The sequence below is a fragment of the Acomys minous genome (assembly GCF_964271855.1).
Source record: "Acomys minous genome assembly, chromosome: 1".
Taxonomy (NCBI): Eukaryota; Metazoa; Chordata; class Mammalia; order Rodentia; family Muridae; genus Acomys; species Acomys minous.
The window spans coordinates 187,519,801-187,531,812 of record NC_140483.1 but is presented as its reverse complement, the minus strand read 5'-3'; the positions used below and the strand labels follow the sequence as shown (position 1 = coordinate 187,531,812).

The following is a 12,012-nucleotide window of genomic DNA, read 5'->3' as shown; positions in this document are numbered from 1 at the left end:
GAAAAAATTAACCAAAAAAAATCTTTAATATAGCTGCCACAATAAAACTACCAATAACAAAGGTTTATCCCTATCTCAAACAATGCACCACAATCTATCAAGATCTCTTATAAGTACCGAGGGGTACTTATGACATCTTCTTCCTCACCTCCTATATCCATTGGCTTCTGACTTGACTATCATCTTCTCCAGAACTTCCTCCCACGTGTAGGCTAGTCTAACACTCTCCTTACTGGGCTCTCACATCTTCCATCTCCCCCTCTAAATTATATTCTTTCTAAGAATAAAGAGCATCAAGTCCGTTTGTAATATCATTTGACATAGCTGCAACTTCAAATTTGACTATCTGGTGTATGCCTGCCTTCTCTATTACACAGAAAACTCGAATGTGATAGATTATTTTACTTACTGTGCTGGCTAGTTTCATGTCAACTTGGCACAAATGAAAGTTATCTGAGGAGGCTGGAGAGATGACTCAGAGGTTAAGAGCACTGACTGCTCTTCCAGAAGTCCTGAGTTCAACTCCCAGCAACTACATGGCGGTTCACAACCATCTATAAGGTGATCTGATGCCCTCTTTTGGTTTGCAGTTGTATGTGCAGGCAGAGCACTGTATACATAATAATAAATAAAATAAATCTTTTTTTTAAAAAATTATCTGAAAGGAGTGAACCTCAATTGAGAAAATGCCTCTATAAGATCCGGTTATAAGGCATTTTCTTAATTAGTGATTGATGGGGGAGGCCCCAGCCCATGGTGGGTGGTGGCATCCCTAGGCTGGTAGTCCTGGGTTCTATAAAAAAGCAGGCTGAGCAAGTCCTAATGAGCAATGAGGAAAGCAGCATCCCTCCATGGCCACCGCATCAGTTCCTGCCTCCAGGTGCCTGCTCTGTTTGAGTTCCATTAATGATGGACTACACTGTAGAAGTGTAAGACAAATAAACCCTGTCCTCCTCAACTTGCTTTTGGTCATGATGTTTTATCACAGCAATAGGGTGTTCATTAGGCATCCTGGAAGAATGCCTAATTAACAAATAAAAGTTAGATGTGTGGTAAAGACTACAAACAGATTCATAACTAGTCCTAAAAATAAAGTGGTTACAAAGCTCACCTTCCAACATAAGGAGTAAGAAGACATAAAAATTCTGGTAACAGAATTTTGCAACTTAACGCTGAGACCAAAACCCATCATATAGTTGACAGTCTTGGCCTGCTTAATCATAAAATAGTAGTACATTTTGAAAAAAAAATCCTATGATTTGATAAAAACAGGCGAATCTGCAAGACACCCACCTGGTCTTCTTCCTTCAAACCTGACAACTAGCCATCCTCACAACTCAACATTTGCAAATACTTGCCACGGGTTCTTTCCCTAACCACTCTCAAATTCCTTCCATTCTCAATGTGATCAATCGTTCAGTATCTATGCAACTCATCCCCTTGTGTCTGAGCCCTTGCCATAGGTTCACTTGAAAAAGTGTTTTTCTTCAAATGCAGGCCTTATATACCTGCTCAATGTGTGACAACTGACGCATGGAAGCAGGCTGTTACTGTCTTTCTAATCCTGAGCCTCCACCATTCCGCTTTAGGGGTTTGTTCACTTCATGCTTCCACCTGGAATTGCTTTCCTCACAATTTTTACTTATCAAAATTCCTATCCACTATTTAAGAAACAGATAAAATTTTGTTTGGGGATGACAGATGATAAATACATGTAAAATGGATAGATGGAAGGACAGATGATAAATATAGATTAATAGATATAAAATAAATAGATGTAGATAAACAGACAGATAGATATGGATATATATAAAATGTGCTGCTTATCACATATTTGCCAAACTAATGTTCTTTATGCATTCCAATATAAAGAAGAAAAAATTTGCAGCTTTGGTGCTTTGGGAAGCATCAAAAAGCACTGGACTTAAACTCTTTGAGCTTTAGTATCTTTGTTTATAAAATATAAATAATAATAGCTCACTGAATTCATATAATGTGGAGATAATACTTTGAAATTATATAGTACAGGGATAAGTCATAGAGGCAGGACATTGCGATCAATAAATGTCATGACTTCATAAATAGTAAGAATCCAGTAAATGACTAAAATTTCAGGAAAAAGTCAACTTGAAACTCAAGACTCTCAGAGAAATATACATATAAAAATGATGTCCTTGTGTAGCTTTTTACTTTTTTCCAATAAAGAATTCCATAAGTGTATTCATTCTGAAAATAAAAAATGTTAGGTTTTGTTTATTTGAGGTGGTCCTTTTTTTGTTGGGTGGTTTAGGGTTTATTGTTTGTTATGTTATGTTTTGGAGACAGAGTTTCACTCTATTGCCCAAACTGAGCTAGAATAAACTGTATCCCAGCCTGGCCTCAAACTCATGGAACTACTACTCCTACATCAGCCTCCTGACAGCTGGAATTACAGGAACGCACCAATTCTAAAATATTACACAGCTTATCATCTTAAACATAAGTGAAACTATTTCAGATTAGGAATAATTCCAACTCAGAAGGGTATGTTTACATTTTATTGGCAGTTACAGATTGTATCTCTTAAGAAGAATGAGACTCAGAGCAAGCGTGTAAGCCCAGCACTGGGACACTGAGATAGGCAGGCAGCTGGAGTCAGCCCAGGCTTCATAGTGAGACAAAAGCAAAACAATAAAACTATCTAAGAGAAACACTGTCACTCAGTAATTAGACAGGGAGTGGCAAAAATCACTTGAATTGCAAGGTTCCCAGAAGATAAGACACAACATATCTATCTGTATAACATTAGCAAATAATGTTAACCAAAGCTATCAGACTACTACTTAGAACAAAGCTTCCAAATGGCATCACAAAAGCAAATAGTAACACAAAAATGGTAAGCAAAGCTATCAGACTACTTAGAACAAACAAAGCTTCAAAATGAAGTATCACAAAATATTTTCCAATATAATTGCATCTGGGTAGAGAGTTGGCTCAGTGCCTAAGAGCACTGGCTAGTCTTCCTAGAGTAACCTTGGTTAGAGTCTCAGCACCACATGGTGGCTCACAACCATCTGTAACTCCAGTTCCTGGAGATCAGATGTCCTTTTCTGACTTCGGTGAGTACCAGGTACACACATGATGAACAGACATGTGTGTAGAAAACACACACAATAAAATGACACACATAAATATCATATACATATATATAACATGTATGTGCATCCAATTTTATTCTTTAAAAAGCACCAATCAAGTGGCCTCTAAACTCTTTTTACTAACTTACACAATTCCTCACATCGGCCAACTTTTAACTTTTTATGGCAGGTGAAGCAGTCAGTTACAATTCTGACACTGGACTAACTAAAGCTCCTCCTTGTGTGTGGGTGGGGAAGCTTTATAATATGAAACTCAGAAAATACATAAACAACATTTCTTTCTTCTTCTTTTTTTTTTTTTTTAACATATAGACGACATTTCAAAGCCTTTCCAATCCCTCTGGGCATGTCCGAAGACTCATAATCTAATTACAAACCACAAGCAGCCGGCAGGAAAGATCACTCCTGTGTCTACCTGCTATCAGCTGACCCGAAATCAATTCCAAAACCCCACGGGAATGTAAGGTCAGAAAAGATAAGCAAACAGAAGAAAAATTCCCGCATAAATAATTCAAATATTAAAAAGCCACAAGACTGTATATTCTTAACTCCGAAGTAGCAATGAACCCTACGTGGGAGAGTAATCAACAAACAACAAAAAATGTAAGACAAAGAAACCCTGAGATATAAACTCAAACAGGGTCATGCTGAGCTGACCCCAAGAGGAAGCTCCCAACTTCAAAAACCCTCAGAAGCGGGTAGGCTTGAGAAAGTCAGCACTATTAGTACAGCCAGGGTATATATAGAGTGTGACAGACTGGGTTTACAAACACTCCAAAGGGGCAATGGGGCTACAGATGGACAAATTGAGAGCTAACGTTACACCACCACCATCACCCAACACACACACACACACACACACACACACACACACACACACACACACACACTTTTTTTTTTTTTTTTTGGTGGTGGTGGTTTTAGATGAAGAGAAACTGGGCAGTGAGACCAGGGGCACAGAGAAGAGTCAATGGGATAAGGCAGTTAGGGACAAAACACCTCCTGGTGAAGACGGATAGAGCAGCGGGCCACTGGAAGGCGAAGGGATCTCAGAAGATAACCCCCATGAGGAAGCAGAACTGAGAGAAGCTACAAAACCCTCCAGGAACCCAGACGGTTGGCCACCGGTCTGCACCCAGGGTAGGGCCCCCATAACCGGCGATTCGGAGACTACAAACACCAAGCTCCAACCTTCTCCGCTCCGCCAGCCTCAAGCCGACCCCTCGGCGACACAGGACTGAATAACTGTACAGGTGCGCAGGAGTTCCCACACCAGGACGCGCTCGGGCTCCAGCTGTAGTGCGGAGCCGCGCGTACTCACCGCGGGACGTGCGGGACGCGGCCCTGCGCGGCCACCGTACCGCGGGACGCCAACGCCTCCGTAGGCCTGACTCTTGCCGGCAGCCCTGTCGGAGGCCCTAAGCTCCGGGGTTGCAAGCGAATTTCCTGGAGCCATGCATTTGTGAGTGGCACCCCAGTGTTAGGATTTACTGCTGTCCCCGGTAGCTGTAACTACTGGGCTTAGCTACCAGCTGTCACGCGCCGTGAGCGTCTGAGGCCTGGGGACTACAAGGTCCAGCATGCACAGGGCTCTGGGTCCTTAGAACCAAATCTACTTGGTTAAAAACACTAACAAGTCTGTCTACTCCAAGGCACTGGAGCAAGGTACTGATTACATCCTGATGGAGCAGTTTTCACATTCAGATTCTTGTCAAGGATTGAATTACAGGACCTGCCTTTTAAGAAATATGGGGAGAAATGCTAAATCATGACAAAATGTAATTCTGCTAATAAATCGTTTTCAGTAACGCAGGCTGTTGGAGCAATGCATAAGAAACTAGAGTAGAAACTAGAGGGAAAAACAACAATCTCTGCTACCTGACAGTGGAACCGCGAGATAATGAAAGCCTTCTGGAATACAAAACATGCTCTTCGGATTTTAACTGTGTTTCAAGATTAGAGTTAAATGTGTTTTGTTGTTGTTGTTGTTTTTTAAAGATAGGGTCTTGCCGTATGGCCAGACTGGCCTGGAACTCGTTATCTTTTCTCAACGCCCTAGTGTTGGAATAAGAGATCTGTGCTCTGACACTGGAAAAATTATTTTTACTGTTATTTTCATGAAAACAATTGCTTAGAATAACTAGGGCAAATTTTTTCACCATTCACATGTATCTCACAAGCTGTCCCGGGCCTTTTTGTAACTTCTATACGGGCTGAATGAGAGTCCTCTAAAGGAACAGAACCAATAGGATAAATCTGTATTAGAAGGGGTTTGTTAGCCTGGCTTACAGAGTGTAGTCCAGGTAGTTCAACAACAATGGCTGTCACACACAGTGAAGGGCAAGACTCGGGCTGCTTAGTCCAGGAGGCTGGAGGTCTCAGAAATCCCAGTCTGGCGCTGGAGTCCTGGAAGATTCCTGGAGGGCTTTCTTCAAGTGAATCCCAAAGAAATTGGGGTTAGTACTAGCAGCAACCGGATAAATGAACTTGACAGCGAAAGTGAGGGCAAGGGGCATAGAACAGTTTTCTTCCTCCATGGCCTGCTACCAAAAGTCGTGGTCCAAATTTAGGGTGGGTCTTATTACTTCAAATAATCTGATTAAGAAAATTCCTCTCTAGAGAGACCAGCTGCTTTACTCTGAGTTAATTCCAAATGTAGTGAAGTTGACCAAGATTTGCCATCACACTTGTATCACCAGGATGACTGTATTTTAATTTTGACATACTATATTAACAAGCCATAAGAATCCATGCTTGGATTTATATGATAAGTATACAAAATTATGACATATTACATATATACCACAATCATAGGCTTTCTGTAGATTTATAGTGAAACAAACTTTAATGGGTTAGAAAAGGAAATGAGAATGCCTTTCATTTTTGCAGTTTCATACAGGAGTCACTGAGGGACTTTATACTCTGTAACACTGGCATGGAATGAACTACCATCTAAACTGCTTTCCAACTCCAGTGTGCTAAATTATGCAGTACAAGCAAGTAAATATTTAAAATCTATGATCATGGAAAACAGTCTGCTGCTTTTCATACTCGTGCACCAAGCTGGGGCTGCAGTGGGAGAGAACATTTCCAGCAGTGATTTGCTGGGGATGCTGATGAACTGCAGGTAAGCGTTTGTCGTAAATAAACACTAAATTACATCCACTTCACAGTGATAGTAAGGAAGCTTATTAAATATGCTGCATTTCTGACAGACATATTTCTGACGAAGTTTCAATGATTAGCTGTGTAAATGAACACAGAGGAGAGGTTAAAAAGCACATAATTTATGTAACAGACTGCTTTTTAGAGATTCTTAGAGCTGCAGCGCCCAGCAGTAGTCTCCTCTGTAATATTTAACCTGTCCATGGAATTCCTGAAATAACAGGTTAGCATAGGAGCCACTTAATTTTTGTATTTAAAAAATCTCACACAATGTGCATATAAGTTGCTATTACTTTTTCTTTTCTTTTCTCTCCCCCCCCCCCAACCCACCCCCGCCCTAGACAGGGCTTCTCTGTGTAACAGCCCTGGCTGTCCTGAAATTTGATTTGTAGACCAGGCTGGCCTTGAACTCACAGAGATCTGCCTGCCTCTGTCTCCCTAGTGCTGGGATTAAAGACATGCACTATTACCACCCAGCATAAATAAATCTTTACAAAAAAAAAAAAAAGAGTTAATTTTTAAACTTGGGATCAAAGGGGGGGAAAGTGGGGGATCATTTTAAAATTCAATGACAAAATATACTTTTAGTTAGTGGAAATTAAAATGACTGAAATAAAATAGAACTTTAATATTTACATTTTTAATTAACCTTTATAGCATTTTAGGAAGACAAATTTCAATGTTTATTTTATTTTTACTTTGTTTTTGTGATGGAGTGTAGAGTGTCACACACGAAGCAAGCATTCTACTTCCTGGTTAAACTGACAGGCTCTTTTTGTAGCTAGTGTTCAACACTTGCATTATTGTCCATGTAAAGAATTGGTGTCTTACTTCATGACTCAGTAGCCCAAATCTATATACATATGTACTATTTAGTATCATAAAGCTCTCATCCACTGTTAGTTATGTATTCTATATAGTAAACTTCCTCAACTCTCTGTGGCTTGGAGAAACATTTATTATTTAATAACTGTTTATTGAAATCTGGGCATGGCCTTTGCTTCATGGTCTTTGTCAAATTGCAGACCAAGGTCTCTGCTCTTACCTGAAGCATGGGCATAGGAAGGCTGTGCCTCCATGCTACACAGATGTTCACAGGATTCAGTTCCTTAGGGTGGCTGGACTGAGAGAGAGTTTTAGTTCCTCCTTGGCTATTGGCCACAGCCACCCTCAGTTCATTGCTGCAGGGTTTCTCCAACAATAGCAACTTGCTTCTTGGAAGCATGTGAGCCAAGAAGCTCACAAAGACGGCCAACAAGATAAAAGTCATGGTTTTATGCAACATGCTCACAGGCATGGCAACCAACACACTCCATCACAAAAACAAAGTAAAAATAAAATAAACATTGAAATTTGTCTTCCTAAAATGCTTTAAAGGTTAATTAAAAATGTAAATATTAAAGTTCTATTTTATTTCAGTCATTTTAATTTCCACTAACTAAAAGTATATTTTGCCATTGAATTTTAAAATGATCCCCCACTTCCCCCCCTTTGATCCCAAGTTTAAAAATTAACTCTTTTTTTTTTTTTTGTAAAGATTTATTTATGCTGGGTGGTAATAGTGCATGTCTTTAATCCCAGCACTAGGGAGACAGAGGCAGGCAGATCTCTGTGAGTTCAAGGCCAGCCTGGTCTACAAATCAAATTTCAGGACAGCCAGGGCTGTTACACAGAGAAGCCCTGTCTAGGGCGGGGGTGGGTTGGGGGGGGGAGAGAAAAGAAAAGAAAGAGTAATAGCAACTTATATGCACATTGTGTGAGATTTTTAAAATACAAAAATTAAGTGGCTCCTATGCTAACCTGTTATTTCAGGAATTCCATGGACAGGTTAAATATTGCACGTGTGTGTGTGTGTGTGTGTGTGTGTGTGTGTGTGGTTTTTTGGACACAGGGCCTCAAGAAGTACAGGCTATCCTCACACTCAGTCCTTGAGAATGGCCTCGAACTCCTGACCCTCCTACCTCTACTTCCTGAGTCCTGGGATGACAGGCAGATACCACCACAGCCAGTTCATGTGGTTCTGGTATCAATCCTAGGAATGTGTTCCTCCCATGCAAGCACTCTTGGAGCTACATCCACAACCCACCAAAAACTTTAAGCTTCATTTTGGTTTTGTTTTTTGTTTTTTTTAAGATTTATTTATTCATTATTATGTATACAGTGCTCTGCCTGCATGTACACCTGCAGGCCAGAAGAGGGCATCAGATCACATTATAGATGGTTGTGAGCCACCATGTGGTGGCTGGGAATTGAACTCAGGGCCTCCAGAAGAGCACTTAACCTCTGAGCCATCTCTCTAGCCCCTAAGCTTCATTTTGTTAAAGGCTCATTTTGGTTTCTGAAACAAGAGGCAGTAGTAGGGTCAGTGTAGGTCAGTAGTGTGTGATACGTGGTGTGTATTCCTTCCCAGAAAAATTGCCAGTGGGTTATCCACACTTGTTCTGTGTTTCAGAAAAGCCCCAATACCAAAGGGCTCAGGATGGCTCTATATGCAAGGTGTCCATGTTCTTTCTGGACAAGCTTCTAGGGTTCCTTCCAGCCCAGAAACAGGGTACATTCTTCTGATAGTATTCTCAATAGTACTGCTGCCCGCCATGGAGTGGGGTCTCCCTGTGGCACTTTTAAGACCCTAACTACATAGAATCACCCAGAGTGGACCAGAAGGACTTCTCATTAGACTCTGGGAAGCCAGAAGCAGAAAAGAAACTCTGTAGCAGGACTGGTGTTGCAGACACTTCATTTGCAGCCTCCTTCTAGCTAATCATTAACAACATTGTTGCAGGCATCGTTCTGGATAAGCACTCCCACACCACTGAGAAGGAAGAGGGGAGAGTCAAGGTGGACAGAAGCCAGGACAGCTTCTAAAAGGCTTTGATCCCAGGCCCAGCTCACATTCTCATTTTATACTCTAAAACTACAAGGTGGGTGTGCAAACAAGCAAGATTTTACAGAAATGTACGTGACAGTCATCAGGTATTGGGGGGCAATGACCTACTGTTTCTGTTATTTTTCCAGGTCACTCTGTTACAGGAAGCAACTGAAGTCTTGCTTGGCAAATGCACACTTCAAGCAGTGTTTAGGTAAATCACTAAACAAATCAATAAATCAGGATCTAATACTTAGTCTGTTCTAACTTACTCTACTTCAGCATGAACCAATGAACACAAAATGGGACATAAAAACAGTTGCAGAAATTAAGTACCAAGGAAATAAAACTGCCATTCAACAAATAGACTAATGCACCAAATACAGTTTCCATAAGAAGAAACACAAAAACCAAATAATTAATTGTTTTAGTTCCAAGTCCCTTGTCAGTGGGGAAATGTGAATTAAAACTGCTTTGTGATGCCATCTCACCCCAGTTAGAATGACCGTCATCAAGAACTCTGACAACGAATGTCAGAAAGGATGTGAGGGAAGAGGAAACACATTCACCACTGGTGGGGTGCAAATACAGCCACCATGGAAATCAGCGTGGAGGATCCTCAGAAAATTAAAACTATAGTTACCACACAACCCATATATAGCACTCCTAGGCATATGCCCAGAGAACTCCACATCCTGCCCTAGGGGATGTTCACACATCAGCGTTTATTATTGTTCTGCTCACTATAGCAAGGAAGTGGGGTGCATAAGTGCCCACGAACAGATGATGATAATGAAAATCTGCTTCATTTATAAAATAGAACATTATTCGGCTCTAAAGAGAATAAATGATCCAGGTATGGTAGCACAGCCTTTAATCTCAACAGATAAGGAAACAGGCAGGCAGAGCAGTGAGCATGGCCAATTTGTCCTCACAGTGAAGTCCCAGGCGAGCCCAGGCAAACCTACATAGTGAGACACTATTAGAAAGAAAGAAAGAAGGAAAGAAAGAAAGAAAGAAATTAAAGAGAAAGAAGAACGTGCAGGTTGAGAGAGGTGGCTTAGCAGTTAAAAGCAGCACACCTTGCTCTCCTGGAGGACCTGGCTTTGATTTCTAGTGCCCACATGGGTCACAAACACAAAACTGGTAATTCCAGTTCCAGGGGATCAAATACCCTCCTCTGACCTCCATGGGCTCCAGTTATGCAAGTAGTATGTATACATACATACATACATGCAAGAAAAAACACACACAAACTAAAAATTGAATAAGAAAAGATTGCAGGAAAATAGATGGAATTAGACTGTATAATATCCAGCCAGGTAAATCACCTGTTCTTCATATGCAGATCCTAGCCGTGTGTGTGTGTGTGTGTGTGTGTGTGTGTGTGTGTGTGTGTGTGTGTGTGTGTGTGTGTGTGTACTGCCATACATGGGAGTGCAGTAAAAACATTTAGGAAGGAGACCAAATGGGTAGTGTCAGATGACAAGGACAGAATGCAGCTGGTGGTGAAAGGATAGAAGCTGTTTTTCTAGTTTTAACTCTGCCACAGATTTTTCTTTCAAAGAGTAATTACCAAGCATGAGTGTGCTTGTTATAAACTGTGACTGATATATCAGTGACACCTTCCTTAATTACGAGGCATAGTACTCAGTCTCATTTTCTGGAGGATGGCAAGCATAAAAATGAACATATTTCCTCCAGTGGCCAGTAGGTGGCGATCATGACCTGGTATTGATTTTCAGTTCCTTCATGTGCTTTTGTTAAACCAACATTTTTTTTTAATGTGGTAGACCCAGAAGCAGAAAGAGTCAAATGGTATATACTCACTTATATCTGCACACTAGCCCAAGGGGCATGTCCCATGAAAGTCCTCACTAACCAGGAAACTGGGACAGAGGGGATGACATCCTATTGGGACTCTAGATGAGAGAAGCATGGGAGAATGGCAAAATTGAAGGACCCAGAGGATCCTAGAAACCTACAAGAAGAACCTTATGATAGGCAGATTTGGGCCCAGGGGTCCTGCTCAAACTATGGCACCAGCCAAGGACAATACAGGCTGTAAACTTCAAACCCCTAGCCAGATCTAGCCAATGCACAGGACATTCTCCACAGTTCAGTGGAGAGTGGGGTCTGACTTTCACACATACTCTGGTGCCTCATATTTGACCATGTCCCCTGAGTGGGGAGGCCTGGTGGCACTCAGAGGAAGGATAGCAGGCTACCAAGAAGAGACTTGATACCCTATGAGCATATACAGGGGGAGGAGGTCCTCTCAAGTCACAGTCATAGGGGAGGGGAGTAAGGGGTAAATGGGAGGGAGGGAGGAATGGGAGGATACAAGGGAGGGGATAACCATTGAGATGTAACATGAATAAATTAATAAAATAAAAAACAACAAAAAAATAAATGTGGTAGACCTACTTATGCAGAAATTATGGAATGAGACTATATATTTTAGTAAGGCTTAACATCCACAATAAGACACTCACTTATAGAGGTATCTGTTCTGTCAAAAGGTTCATGCTTTAAAGTATTTTTTAAATAGCTAATAAAATAGATCTGAGACCATTTTTTTTTTGCTGGAAACTAGAATTTCAATTATTTAGTCTGTCATAAATAGATGTACTGTGTGTGTGTGTGTGTGTGTGTGTGTGTGTGTGTGTGTGTGTGTGTACAGACCCCAGGCCTCTCATACATGCCAAGCAAACACACCATCACCAACTACATATCCAGCCCTTGCTGTTTTGAGACAGGTTCTCACTATGTAGCTCAGGCTGCCTTGGACTTGCTGCACAGCCCAGGCTGGCCTCAGATTCTTATTCTTTAATCCTGGCTCAA

General features: G+C 41.1%; 1 protein-coding gene and 1 long non-coding RNA gene across 6 annotated transcripts in view; one reads left to right on the top strand and one right to left on the bottom strand.

The window, feature by feature from the left end:
• ATG4C (autophagy related 4C cysteine peptidase) overlaps positions 1-4,594 on the bottom strand; it is a 51,143-nt gene extending 46,549 nt beyond the window's left edge. For 3 of the 5 annotated variants that reach the window (XM_084777200.1, XM_084777203.1, XM_084777204.1), the window contains exon 1: positions 4,329-4,466. The gene's annotated coding sequence lies outside the window, so the exon portion shown is untranslated. Of the gene's footprint in view, positions 1-4,328 lie in introns of all 5 variants that reach the window. The other 2 variants (XM_084777201.1, XM_084777202.1) reach the window with 2 other exon arrangements.
• Positions 4,595-4,663: 69 nt separating this feature from the next.
• On the top strand, positions 4,664-9,420 carry LOC311594988. Its single transcript, XR_014778275.1, has 4 exons — positions 4,664-4,802; positions 6,027-6,264; positions 9,085-9,223; positions 9,318-9,420. It is a non-coding gene; the product is annotated as an uncharacterized lncRNA (long non-coding RNA).
• Positions 9,421-12,012: the final 2,592 nt, after the last annotated feature.